Raw genomic sequence first — 12,867 nt, 5'->3', positions numbered from 1 at the left:
CTGAACCTAGCCCATTTCAGAATATGTTAGTTGCTCCTGACAATTTTCCCAGTTAGAGCAACTCCATCTTAGAAAAATGGAATTGCGTCACTGAGTGTTTAAGTAACAGTGACCAGCGTGTAGGTTTATTTCCAGTTTCATAGCCCTCAGCCCCAAGATGTCAGGTTAGTTACATGTCAGTTTCCCAATACTGGTTTTGCCAACTCAAAGATGAGAATTTATTCACTCAACCACCAAAATGGCTAAAGTGTGGAAAACCGTATTTTTGGTAAGGTGGGTGAAGACAGATTACTGAACAATGAAAGGCACAACTCTCTCTAAGCATGGCAGCCATCACCCTGGACCAGTGCTCTGAAAGCATAGCTCCATAGGTGTGCTGGATGCAGGTGGACCCGCCAAGCAGGTTTGCCAGTGTCTGCCACTTCAAACATGGCAGAAGTCTCCAAGTAACAAAGCCCTAGACCCTATAGGGTTTTCTGTACACCTTGTGGAGGACTGGCCTATGGCAGGAAGTTCAATAAATGCGTCCTATATTAAACGGCAGTTAGGCACTTTTGACTTCTCTGTCCTATTAAGGACGTCATGTACTTGAGGGAAATAAACCCACAAGATGTCTTTGGTGGTGGAACTTAAAAAAAATATTTTCTTCCCTCCCGGTTCTATTAGTAGATGGTATGCTAGCAGGTTAGTTAATAAAACACAATTGCTTTTCATCTCTGGGGCTTGGATTAATGTATGCCTCTTATTTCTGCAAGAGACACTGCAAGCTGGGTTCTTGGCCCTCAGTCCTTTGCATGGACATTAATCATGCGGCTGTACTCAATTAAAATTAGTAGGTCAGGACAGCAAGCGGGAAACTCGGGCAGTTGCTCTTTTTGTGGCACCTGAAAGGGCCTGTGCAGGTGCTGTGAATTCCCCTGCTACCCATGCCATGTGCCCAGGACTACATGCAAGCACCAGCTGAGCACACCAGCCACGGACAACGGCGCAGAAATGTGCTTCTTGTTCCCGTTACCTAGTCAGGTGTGACGCCTGGATTGGATACAGGCAACCATCTGGTTTTCTCAAAATTAGTTTAGTTTGTGCACTTTCTTTTAACTGTTAAATGCTGGTAACTTGACCTATCACTGTGTTTGCTGATTTCCTCCAGTGCCCTTCCTAACCCCCCGCGACATGGCTCCTGCCTCTCCACTTTGAAATTGCTCTGAAAGCTCCCTATTGACTTCCTTACTTTTAAATGTGATGTCTCTTCTCTGTCTTTATTTTCACTGACCTGTCTCTGATGTTTGATTCTGTTGTTGGTCAGATTTCTTTGTGCACTCTTCTCTCTTGGTTTCCAGACCATCCTGTGAACCTGGTCATGCCTCTGCTTCAGCCCCTTGGTCTCACTTTCCTTTGCTGTCAGCTCTTCCTCTACCAGGTCATCCACAGGTTCCTCTAAGATCTGTTCTATGAGGGAAGGCATCCTCTGTCTACACGAAGATGTACCTCTACTTGTTTGTGTTCTTCAGCCTTTCAGCCTTTCCTGCCCGCTGTCTAATCAAATCCTGCCCACTTGTCACATTATTCTGGAAATAGCTAATGTGCATTTTATCCCTTTAATATGCCAGGCATTGTGCTAGGCCTTTAGAAACATTAACCTTAATTAAACCTCAAAACCAATAGGAAAAGGAGATGTTACCTCAATTTTAAGGGGGAATAAGAAAAAGTTATCTTTTGATGATTCAGAGAGCTTTAGCAACTTGCCCCAAATCCCACAGCAATGGTGAGGCTGAGATACAAACTCAGGTTTATCTGTCAGTAAAACCCACACTCTGTATCCAGAAGGATTGCAGCCCAGTGGCCAAGCTATGTCCTTTGATGGTCAGGCGGTCCTGGGTCTGAGAACTTGCTCAAATATTGAGCTGTTAACACTTCCAATATTCAAGTGTTTTAGCTACAGAGTCAAGACAATGATAATAAATACCTCATGGGCTGTGAGTACAAAAGAGTATTGTATAATTCTGGCACACAGTTCTCAATCAGTTTATTGTGCTATTGTTCATGTTGTTATTATTTTCCATGTCCTTACTTCTAAGCCCAGTGCCCTACCCAAAGCCTAGCAAGTCACATTTATTCCATGATTATTCTCACCCTGATATCTCTCTTCCAAGAGTCTTGTTGCACTTACTGTATGTACCACACCACTTAAACTTGATTATTGTCCTCTTATTTTATTCTCAAGTTCTCCAAGTTCTCTGTATATTTGGACTCCCCAGTGAATTGTTATATCAAATTTCCTCTAAGAGTTATAAAGGTAGAACTTTATATTTGCAAGTTTCATTAGTAGCTCTACATGATTTCAAAGACATCCCTGTTGTCTGTCCAAAAGCCAGTATCTGCTGGTTTGGTCTCATCCCTACCATTCTTCCAGATGCATTAGTATAGTCATTTCAAATTACTTGCAATTTACTAAAGCAGCTGATTTTCTCATATCTCCCTCCCTCCCTTCCTCTCTCTCAGTGGTGTATCAGTAGTATGTATTAAGAACCTGCTATATGCCAAATATTATGCTAAGCACTGGGAATTCAACAATAAACAAAGCTCATGTAGCTCAGTCTAGTGGGGAATTGAGAAAGCTGTGAATCTATTACAAAACCATGTGTTGAGTATTATGATAGAGAATGTGTATACCAAGGAAGCCTTAGGACATCCTCTAATTAGAACTGGGGAATCAAGGGTAGCTTCACAATGGAAGTGAGCTCCATGCTGAGACCAGAAGGTGCCATGTAAGGTGGATTGGGGAGAATATAAATGTTCCAGGCAGAGAAAAGAATTTATGCAATGGCTTTTAAGAAAGGGAGAGCACATGGAGTCATGAAACTGAACAAAATTGGGTTGGCTCACTAGGTCACAGCTGGAGGGGGAGGCATGAGCCTGGTCACCCAAGCCTTCTGCACCATGTGAAAGGGTGAGAACTTTACATAATACCATATGTAAATAGCATTTTTTCCCCCTCTTCAATCTGAAAAATTACTTGGAGATGGGAATAATCAAGAATAGATTCAGGGAGATTTGTTATGAGCAGTTTCAATCACCTGGGTGAAAATGAGTGATGGCCTTAAGCATTTGGAAAATGTCTAGGGAGTAGAACTTATAGACGTCCATGATAGATTTGGTGGAGACAGAAGAGGTATTTTGGAGGAGACAGAGGAGATAAGAATGACTCCTGATTTCTGGGTTGGGCAGCTGGGTGGATACTGGTTCAATGAGGAAAGGACATAGGAGGAGGGGAAACTGGTTGGTGGAAAGAAATCTATGTGTTCCATCTTGCTTAGGTTAATCTTGAGGTGCCTATGGAACATCCAGGTGGAGATGTCCAATGGAAAGTTCAATATGTAGGTAAGTCTCAGGAGGTAGACAGGGCCTAGATTTATAGACATTACAACACAGCATGTGTGTGTGTGTGTGTGTGTGTGTGTGTGTATGTATGTGTGTGTATATGTGTGTGTGTGTGTGTATGTGTGATTTATTTCCTCTGATTTGCCCTCTCTTTCCCTGCCCATTATTTGAACTCTAGTTGTTAAGACTGGGATTAGGTTTTACTTCCTTGATTGAGAAATTTCTTTCTTTTCTCGGGTTCCCCTTATCCTCACTCCAAAGTTATCATGTACAAACCTACAGCACAACACTTATGAGGTTGCTTTGTGACTATTCACTTGTCCCTCACTGTGGATTCTGATCTACATGGAGGCAAGGGCTTTGTTTTGCTCATCTTCATACCAAACATAATGCCCGGCAGATGTGTGTTTAATGAATGTTTTTGCATACACTGTAATTAGAAGCTTGCTATGGTCGAAATGACGAAATGGTCTTGTTTGACTCAGGTTCCTCTTATTTCCCACCAAGGAAACCGGTACCTTACTCACAAGCCCAACTAGATTTTTCCCAATAAAGTACCTACTCCAAACTTTTTCCCTTACACACCTATCAAACATACCACTGAATACCAAACAGTGCTAAGACACAGTGCTCAGGTGCTGTGAAGAAAACAGATATGAATGAACACATTCTCTGCCTACAAGGAGACACCCAGTAGCAGAATGAAAGATATCTCTAGGTTCTGCAGGTAAGAACCTACAGGTCACATCTCTTGGGTGCTGCTTCCCAGGACTATACTTGAGGCCTGTCCCCAAGCTTCCAGGATTACTCTCCAGACCTCAGCTTTTCAGATGGTCCCCGTCCCAGGCTGCTATAGATTTCTAGGAGAAAGACCTTGCTAAAACCTGAAAAACAGGACATTGGAAGTCTGTTACAGGAACCTACTAGAACTTCATATTTTACAAATGGAATTTTATTTTATTTATTTATTTTTTTATTTGAGAAAGAGAGAGAGAGAGAGAGAGAGAGAGAGAGAGAATAGGAGCAGGGGAGAGGGGCAGAGGCTCAGTGTGGAGCCTGACATGACGGCTTGATTCTACAACCCTGGGGTCATGACCTGAAATCAAGAGTCAAAATCACGAGTTGGATAGTCAACTGATTGAGCCACCCAGGCACCCCACAAATGGCATTTTAGAGATCTTTCCTGAGGTTGTCAAATGAACAATATCAATAGCCTCTACATAGATCTTAGCTGCTATAAAATGGATCAGTAGTTACAATTATGGCAAAAATATGTAATAAAGTAAAATGCATTGTACTATTTACTCTTTTCAATTTCATGTTTGGGTTACCTGGGTGGCTCAGTCACTTAAGCATCCAACTCTTGATCTTGTGGCTCCTGGGATCAAGCCCTGCGTCAGGCTTTGTGCCGACGCAGCATTGCCTGGGATTCTTTCTGTCCCTCTCTCTCTCTCCCCCTCCCCCACTCATGGCTCATGCTCTCCCTCTCTCTCTCTCAAAATAAGCTTTAAAAAAAGATTTTATTTTTAAGTAATCTCTACACCCAATGTGGGGCTCAAACTCACAACCCTGAGATCAAGAGTCTCACGCTCCACCAACTGAGACAGCCAGGCACCCCTCATTGCACTATTTCCTTTACAACAAGGTAGACCAACTTTGACAATGGCTTTCATTAAAAGGTCTTGCTGTTTGAAGGATCTTAAAGCATTTTTCTTGGTTTCCAGCTAAGACATGAATATTTCAGGTACACCTTGTGAATGTGTGTGTGAGTTGTAAGTAAACATGTGACCATCATGGGTTATTGTAATAGACTGTGTCTCTTTAGAATCTTTGTTCCTTAGTCTTATAGGAAGGGTGTCTCAGCAGGAAACCATCAAAACCCTAGAGGAGAAAACAGGAAAAGACCTCTCTGACCTCAGCTGTAGCAATTTCTTACTTGACACAAGGGATTTAAAAGCAAAAATGAACTATTGGGACCTCATGAAGATAAAAAGCTTCTGCACAGCAAAGGAAACAATCAACAAAACTAAAAGGCAACCAACGGAATGGGAAAAGATATTTGCAAATGACATATCGGACAAAGGGCTAGCATCCAAAATCTATAAAGAGCTCACCAAACTCCACACCTGAAAAACAAATAATCCAGTGAAGAAATGGGCAGAAAACATGAATAGACACTTCTCTAAAGAAGACATCCGGATGGCCAACAGGCACATGAAAAGATGCTGAACGTTGCTCCTCATCAGGGAAATACAAATCAAAACCACACTCAGATATCACCTCACGCCAGTCAGAGTGGCTAAAATGAACAAATCGGGAGACTATAGATGCTGGCGAGGATGTGGAGAAATGGGAACCCTCTTGCACTGTTGGTGGGAATGCAAACTGGTGCAGCCACTCTGGAAAACAGTGTGGAGGTTCCTCAAAAAATTAAAAATAGACCTACCCTATGACCCAGCAATAGCAGTGCTAGGGATTTACCCAAGGGATACAGGAGTCCTGATGCATAGGGGCACTTGCACCCCAATGTTTATAGCAGCACTCTCAACAATAGCCAAATTATGGAAGAGCCTAAATGTCCATCAACTGATGAATGGATAAAGAAATTGTGGTTTCTATACACAATGGAGTACTACGTGGCAATGAGAAAGAATGAAATATGGCCCTTTGTAGCAACGTGGCTGGAACTGGAGAGTGTGATGCTAAGTGAAATAAGCCATACAGAGAAAGACAGATACCATATGTGTTCACTCTTATGTGGATCCTGAGAAACTTAACAGGAACCCATGAGGGAGGGGAAGGAATAAAAAGAAAAAAAAAAGAGGTTAGAGTGGGAGAGAGCCAAAGCATAAGAGACTCTCAAAAACTGAGAGCAAACTGAGGGTTGATGGGGGGTGGGAGGGAGGCGAGGGTGGGTGATGGGTATTGAAGAGGGCACCTGTTGGGATGAGCACTGGGTGTTGTATGGAAACCAATTTGACAGTAAATTTCATATATTTAAAAAATTTATTCTTAATTTAATAAATTGCCTAAGGTAAAAAAAAAAAAGGAAGGGTGTCTCAGGTTTCCTGTATGTGCTACAGACCCTAGGTCAGTAGGACTAGAAACCCAGATACTGTGTCCCCAACCCTCCCAGGGAGAGTAAACAGGAGTCTGATACAGTGTGCCAAAGGGCTTCTTAGAGGTGACAGGATGGTTTGGAAAAGGAGGCAAGCTGCCTAAACAGACTGACGTCTCTGAAAAATGGACATCAGGTCACCAGTCTTCAGCTGCTGATGTAAAAAGCCTCTAACAAGAATGCTTTCACTTTTGAAATTCAGAAAGGTAAATTTCCCAAGGACTGTAAAATGACTCTTGTCTCCTATATTTTTCTCTGAAAAATAAATGCCTTTTTGCATTATTTAAATAGCACATAATTAAGTACTAAGGGCTCTCTGTTATTTGTACCCTGAGCACAGCCAGTGAGCTATGTAGGCCTTGAGGGCCCAGGAGAGGCACTGGCTCCCAGGACAGGAGAGAGGAAGAGCACTCCGGAGAAAGAGACAGAGACCAGGGGTGGGAGGAAGAGAAAGGAAGTGTTTAACATTCAGAATTTGTCCACAGCCGATAATTTATTGGAACTCATCTGTAACAAGGCCTGGCACTGATTTATAAGTTGATTTGAAAAATAAATAAAAGTGATAGAAACCTGCATTTGGTTTTAATGATAGACTGTTGCAGCGTGAAAAGTAAGGATATGAAACATTGCAAGGAAATTAGATAGTATGCCCTGAAGACAATTGCAGCTACCAGCCCATTAATTGTTAGATATTTATTATTAAAAATTTCTTTTCATGAGTGACTGCAGAATATTTGTGCTACTCAAGCTGTTGAGTTCTGACATGAATGGAGTGTGGAGAGCTCATTTGATTCTGTGTGTGTGTGTGTGTGTGTGCACGCGTGTGTGTAACTGGCAAGGCAACTGACCAAACTAGGTGATAGAGCTCTCCTAAAAAAACACAAACATAGAGGGGCTTCCTCGTAGGCCAACTCAGAAAAGATCAAGAAATGCTAGAACACTTGTCATTTCTGGAGCCACCATCATTGCCATCTTCTTCTTCATCATCATCATCTTCGTCGTCGTCCTCATGGTCATCATTTCTACCACTATTATTTTTTACCCTCGTGTAAACACAAGCTGGACGTTTGACCTCTGAAAATACTACTCTAACATTACTGGCAATAGCACTCCAGAGGGACGCAAGCTATGAATGCCAAGAGCGATATTCTTATGTCACCAGTATTTAATTTATAATGTTTTATTTTGGTCTAGGAAGATCCAGAAAGATTGCTATTTGACCATACCACAGTTTAGATTAGTATACAAAATGGGGGCACCCAAAACAAGGTATCCCCCTTCCAAGGTTTAAAGGGCTTAAAACTGCTTTCTTAAAAAATAGATAATATATTTGTTTTCTCAGAGAGGAAAAAAAAATAAAAGACAGTGAGTCTTTAATTAACTGGAAATTACTCATCTTTACAGACTGACATTGTTAGTTCTCAAATGTTCATCATTCTCTTTTTAATTCATATTTAAAATTTTATATTTGTAATTCTCTTATTTGTCAGATATTAAAAAAATTTTTTTAATGCTCATTTATTTTTGAGAGAGAGAGAAAGAGAGAGGGAGAGAGAGAGCACAAGAGGCGGAGGGGCAGAGAGAGAGAGACACAGAATAGAAAGCAGACTCCAGGCTTTGAGCTGTCCGCACAGAGCTGACGCGGGGCTTGAACCCATGAACTGTGAGATCATGACTTGAGCCAAAGTCAGAAGCTTAACCGACTGAGCCACCCAGATGTCCTGTTTGTCAGATATTTTTAGGAAAAGGTTATACGTGGATAGAGTTTCATTTATTTAAAATATGTAATCAACTGGTAATTAACTGGTTCAGATACATATTTTTTTTATATCAAAGGCATGGTCTTATAGCCAGTCTTAATTCCTGATTCACTCTTAGGGCTATTTTCAGTTTTACTTTTTCTACTATGCAGCAAGGAGGCACAGAGAAATAATTTACAGTGGAGAAGGCTGGCATAGCAAAGATACAATTGTTTATGATACTGTATTTAAAAAATAACTGTGATGGGTTGCAATGCAAGTCCATAAATTTAACTTGTCATCATTTAATGTCTAATAAAAATACAGTCTAAAATATACAGTAGATGTGGTCCAAGTGCCATGATGGCCAGCTTTGCCATCCAGTGGTTTACAAACACTATTCTTTCCTACTCCGTTTTGCTAATGGCTCTGATCATTAGTGCACTGAACTTGAGGATAAAGCACTGAAGGTCTGAGCAAACGCTTGGACTTAGATTCTGGCTAGATGGTAAGCTTCCTGAGGGTAGAGACTGGGAGTATTTCTATCTTTGTAGCTTCAGAGTCCAGCCTGGTGCCTCTCACTTTGAGCATAACTGGCTGATTAGCTGACTCAGCGGAAAGGCTTCGCATTGAAGAGTTGGTGAAAACCTATCAACCAGTGTTTATTGCTTCCTGCCCTTCCTCCTTCCCCCAGTGAGGAGAACATTTCAGCTATCGATACACAGATGCTGCCTCTTTGGGTGAGAGCCAGGCTTGCAACCTGAAATAAAGGATTTATACTGTAAAGTGGCACACAAGGTCCCTTCCAGCTCTGGCATCTGGCCTACCTTTTCCAGTCCCCGGAGCTCCCAGGTGTCCACCCATGCCTGCCCTCTCTACAAGTCACCTTACCTGTCATTTCTTTGAGATTGTACGGATATCCTTAACTCCAGCCCTTTCCACTTCCGGCTTTGCTTACATTCTGTTTCCTTTCCTTTTGTCTCTCCTTCCTATCTCAAATCTGTTCTCCAAAATTAACTGTTTCTTCTTTGGTCTCTCTACTCTCCACACATAGTCATAATGGTCCTTTTCAACCATAAATCAGAGCACATCACTCCCTTTCCATGACAAACCATCACAGTCAGAAGGTCACAGTAAGGATATTTTATTTGGACACGAATGAAATGAAAACATTAGCCATGTGGATATATGAAGAAAACAAGTGCAAACACCCTAAGGAGAGCTTGTTTGCTGTGTCTAGGGGTGGTGGCGAGGGTGGAGACTAAGGTGTATAAGACATGGTCCAGAGGTAGCCGGGAGCTAGACCATCTGCCCAATGTCCTGGCCTGGTGAAACCCTTCCCTGTTCTCTGCTTTCCTCACAGGTCTCTGCAAATGGAGGGTCTGACTAATTTTTCCCTCCAAAATTAGACTGATAGCTTATGCCTATTTTCCTAGAGCAAATACCAGTGGTACCCCCTTTCATTTTCAAAAGTGTCTAGGTTTGGACGATGCTACGGTAATCCCCTCTTATCTGTGGGGAACACCTACCAAGCCCCCAGTGGCTGCTGGAAACTTAATCTCCATTAAGAGACTAACAACGATAAGTAATAATAAAGTAGAATGATTATCACAATATGCTGTACTAAAAGCCAGGTGAATGTGGTCTCTCTCCTCAAATATCTTATTGTACTGTCTGTTTCTTGTGAGGATGTGAGATAATAAAACTCCTCTCTCAGGAGATGAAGCAAGACGTTGACATATGCATTGTAACAATAGTTTTAGCCTACTATTGACCTTGTGACAACACCTCAGAAGGAGGATTCTTTGCTTTCAGACTGCCGTTGCAGGGGCAGTGTGTGGGGTGGGGGTGGGGTAACTGAAACCACAGAAGTGAAACCCCGTGAATAAGAGGGTACCGCTGTATGGGATTATCTGTCAAACCTTCCTATTCAAATGTCACCAGTTTACGGTGTCTTTTCTGATCCTCTTGAATGGCCGTGACCTCTTCAAAATCACATCATCTACCTTCTTTTCTCTTGTGCTTTCCTGGCTATAGTCACGGTCAGTCTTCACTTCTTCCCTCTAAAGATTTTGAACATTAAAACTGCTTTACTAGATGCTACAAGAGTATGCAGGACGGTTCCTTGCACAGAAGTGAATACCCAACCCTATGTGCTGAATGGTAAATGATGGACTGGCCAACTTGAAGTTCAATAGAAGGATCCGCGACTGGCTTCAGGAGTTCGAGACCCATGAGTTTGGTTTCTTCATACAAGCTTTACAAAAATAGCAAATTTTTCTCCCAAATCATGTAGTGGAGAAATTATATAAGAGTTTACAAACTACAAAGAACAAAAGTGTTTGTTTAGCTAGTTCATTTAGAACAGGGTTTTCTAAGGTATGTTCTTGGAACATGAGTTGGGCCTGATGTTAGTGGAGCGTTTATCATAAAAAGAATTATGTGGTCAGTAAAGGAAATGCTGTGTTAGAGCTTAATGAAGCTTTTAGTATATTTTTTGGTTAATAGTGGGATTCTCAGAACTTTTAATAAACAAATGTGCATTGCAAATCTATAAAGAGGGACTATAGTATCTCACATTTTCCAAATTTAATTGATCATGAATGCGTCTCCTCAATTCTCCCACCCCCTTTTCTTATGGAGCCTAAAGAAAATAGTAACTTAGAAAGCAGTTTTACAGCTACTTATGAGGATATCCCGACTATATTCATTTCTCAGGTTAATTCTAACCGCAAATTGTGAATACACCTCAAAATCTTATGAGGCAATTTTCCCTGGAGTCAGTTTCTTTTTCTTTTTTTCTTTTTTAATTTTTTTTTAACATTTATTTATTTTTGAGAGGCAGAGAGGGAGCAGAGAGAGAGGGAGACACAGAATCTGAAGCAGGCTCCAGGCTCTGAGCTGTCAGTACAGAGCCAGACATGGGGTTCAAACTCACGAACTCCTAGGTCATGACCTGAGCTGAAGCCAGACACTTCATCGACTGAGCCACCCAAGTGCCCCATCCTGGAGTCAGTTTCTTTTTTTTAAATTTTTTTTTCAATGTTTATTTATTTTTGGGACAGAGAGAGACAGAGCATGAACGGGGGAGGGGCAGAGAGAGAGGGAGACACAGAATCGGAAACAGGCTCCAGGCTCTGAGCCGTCAGCCCAGAGCCCGACGCGGGGCTCGAACTCACGGACCGCGAGATCGTGACCTGGCTGAAGTCGGACGCTTAACCGACTACGCCACCCAGGCGCCCCTGGAGTCAGTTTCTTATTGAGATCTGATGAGCACATTTGGCAGTCCATTCATGCCTTCAGAGTACAAAGACTATAACACTGTCGGACTGAGCTCAGGCCCCCAATCTGGACAATTCAGGTTCCATCCTTTGCTTTTTATTACCATTTTTTCTCAGAACTTCATCGATTCATGCTGAGTCCTTTTGCCTTCAACCTCTCTTCCTCCTCTCTCTTCCCACCCACCCTGCATAAGCTCCTTTATTCAGCCTCCCCAAAGCCTGTTCCATCAAACCCCACCTTGGGCAGTAGTCCTAAGTGGTTCTGTTTTTCCTGTGGAGTTATTTCCAGCGTGTTCACCTGGAAGTCTGCGTACTGTCTGAAGAGCACCATCGAGTAATGATAGATTTACTTCCAATAAACAGATTAAGAATAATATTTGCAGCAGGAAAACTTTCTACTGCATATAAAAATTACAGACCGAAGCACATCTCCCTTAAGAACATGCTGTCAGATTAAGCACGCTTGGCTATTTTCTGGAAATTTCTTGTTACTCGTATTTTCACTCCAGTGAAGTGTTAAACTTTTAAAGGAACATTTTTTTCTGATACCGATATAATTGGAAAACAGCACTTTGTAAGTTTAAGGCGTACAGACAGCACAAAGATTTGATTAACATATATTGTGAAATGATCACCACAATCAATTTATTAACATCCGCCATCTCATACAGATACGTCAATCAATCAATCGAGCCAGCAATCATTTTTTTTCATGTGATAAGAACTCAGGATTTACCCTCTTTGCAACTTTGCTATACAACATACAACAACGTGTACCACTTTTGTCATATTGTACGTTATGTGTTCAGCACTTACTTATCTTATAACTGGAAATTTATACCTTTTGAACATCTTCCTTCAATACCCCCTCCCTCCAACCCCTGCCTCTGATATTCTGATAACCACACGGCTGATCTCTTTTACTGTGAGTCTGGTTTTCTCTTCTCTTTCTCTCCTTTTGATTCCACCTGTAGGTGAAATCAGACACACAATATTTGTATTTCTCTGATTATTTCACTTAGCATAAATGCCTTCTGGGTCCATCCACATCGTCACAGATGGCAGGATTTCCTTCTTTTTTTGTGGTCGAGTAATATTCTGTTGCATATATACATACCACGTTTTCTTTACCCATTTATCCATCAATGGACAATTAGGTTATTTTCATGCCTTGGCTCTTCTAAATAATGCTGCTATGAATATGAGGCTCTTTACTATAGTGTTTTGTTTCCTTTGGATATATTCCTGAGTGAGGAATTGATGGATCACACGGTAGGTCTGTTTTTAACTTTTTTTTCTTTACAGCACCAATTTACAATCCCACTAACAGTGCACAAGTGTTTCCTTT

This window comes from Prionailurus viverrinus, chromosome B2 (assembly GCF_022837055.1).
Source record: "Prionailurus viverrinus isolate Anna chromosome B2, UM_Priviv_1.0, whole genome shotgun sequence".
Taxonomy (NCBI): Eukaryota; Metazoa; Chordata; class Mammalia; order Carnivora; family Felidae; genus Prionailurus; species Prionailurus viverrinus.
This window is presented reverse-complemented; position numbering follows the sequence as displayed.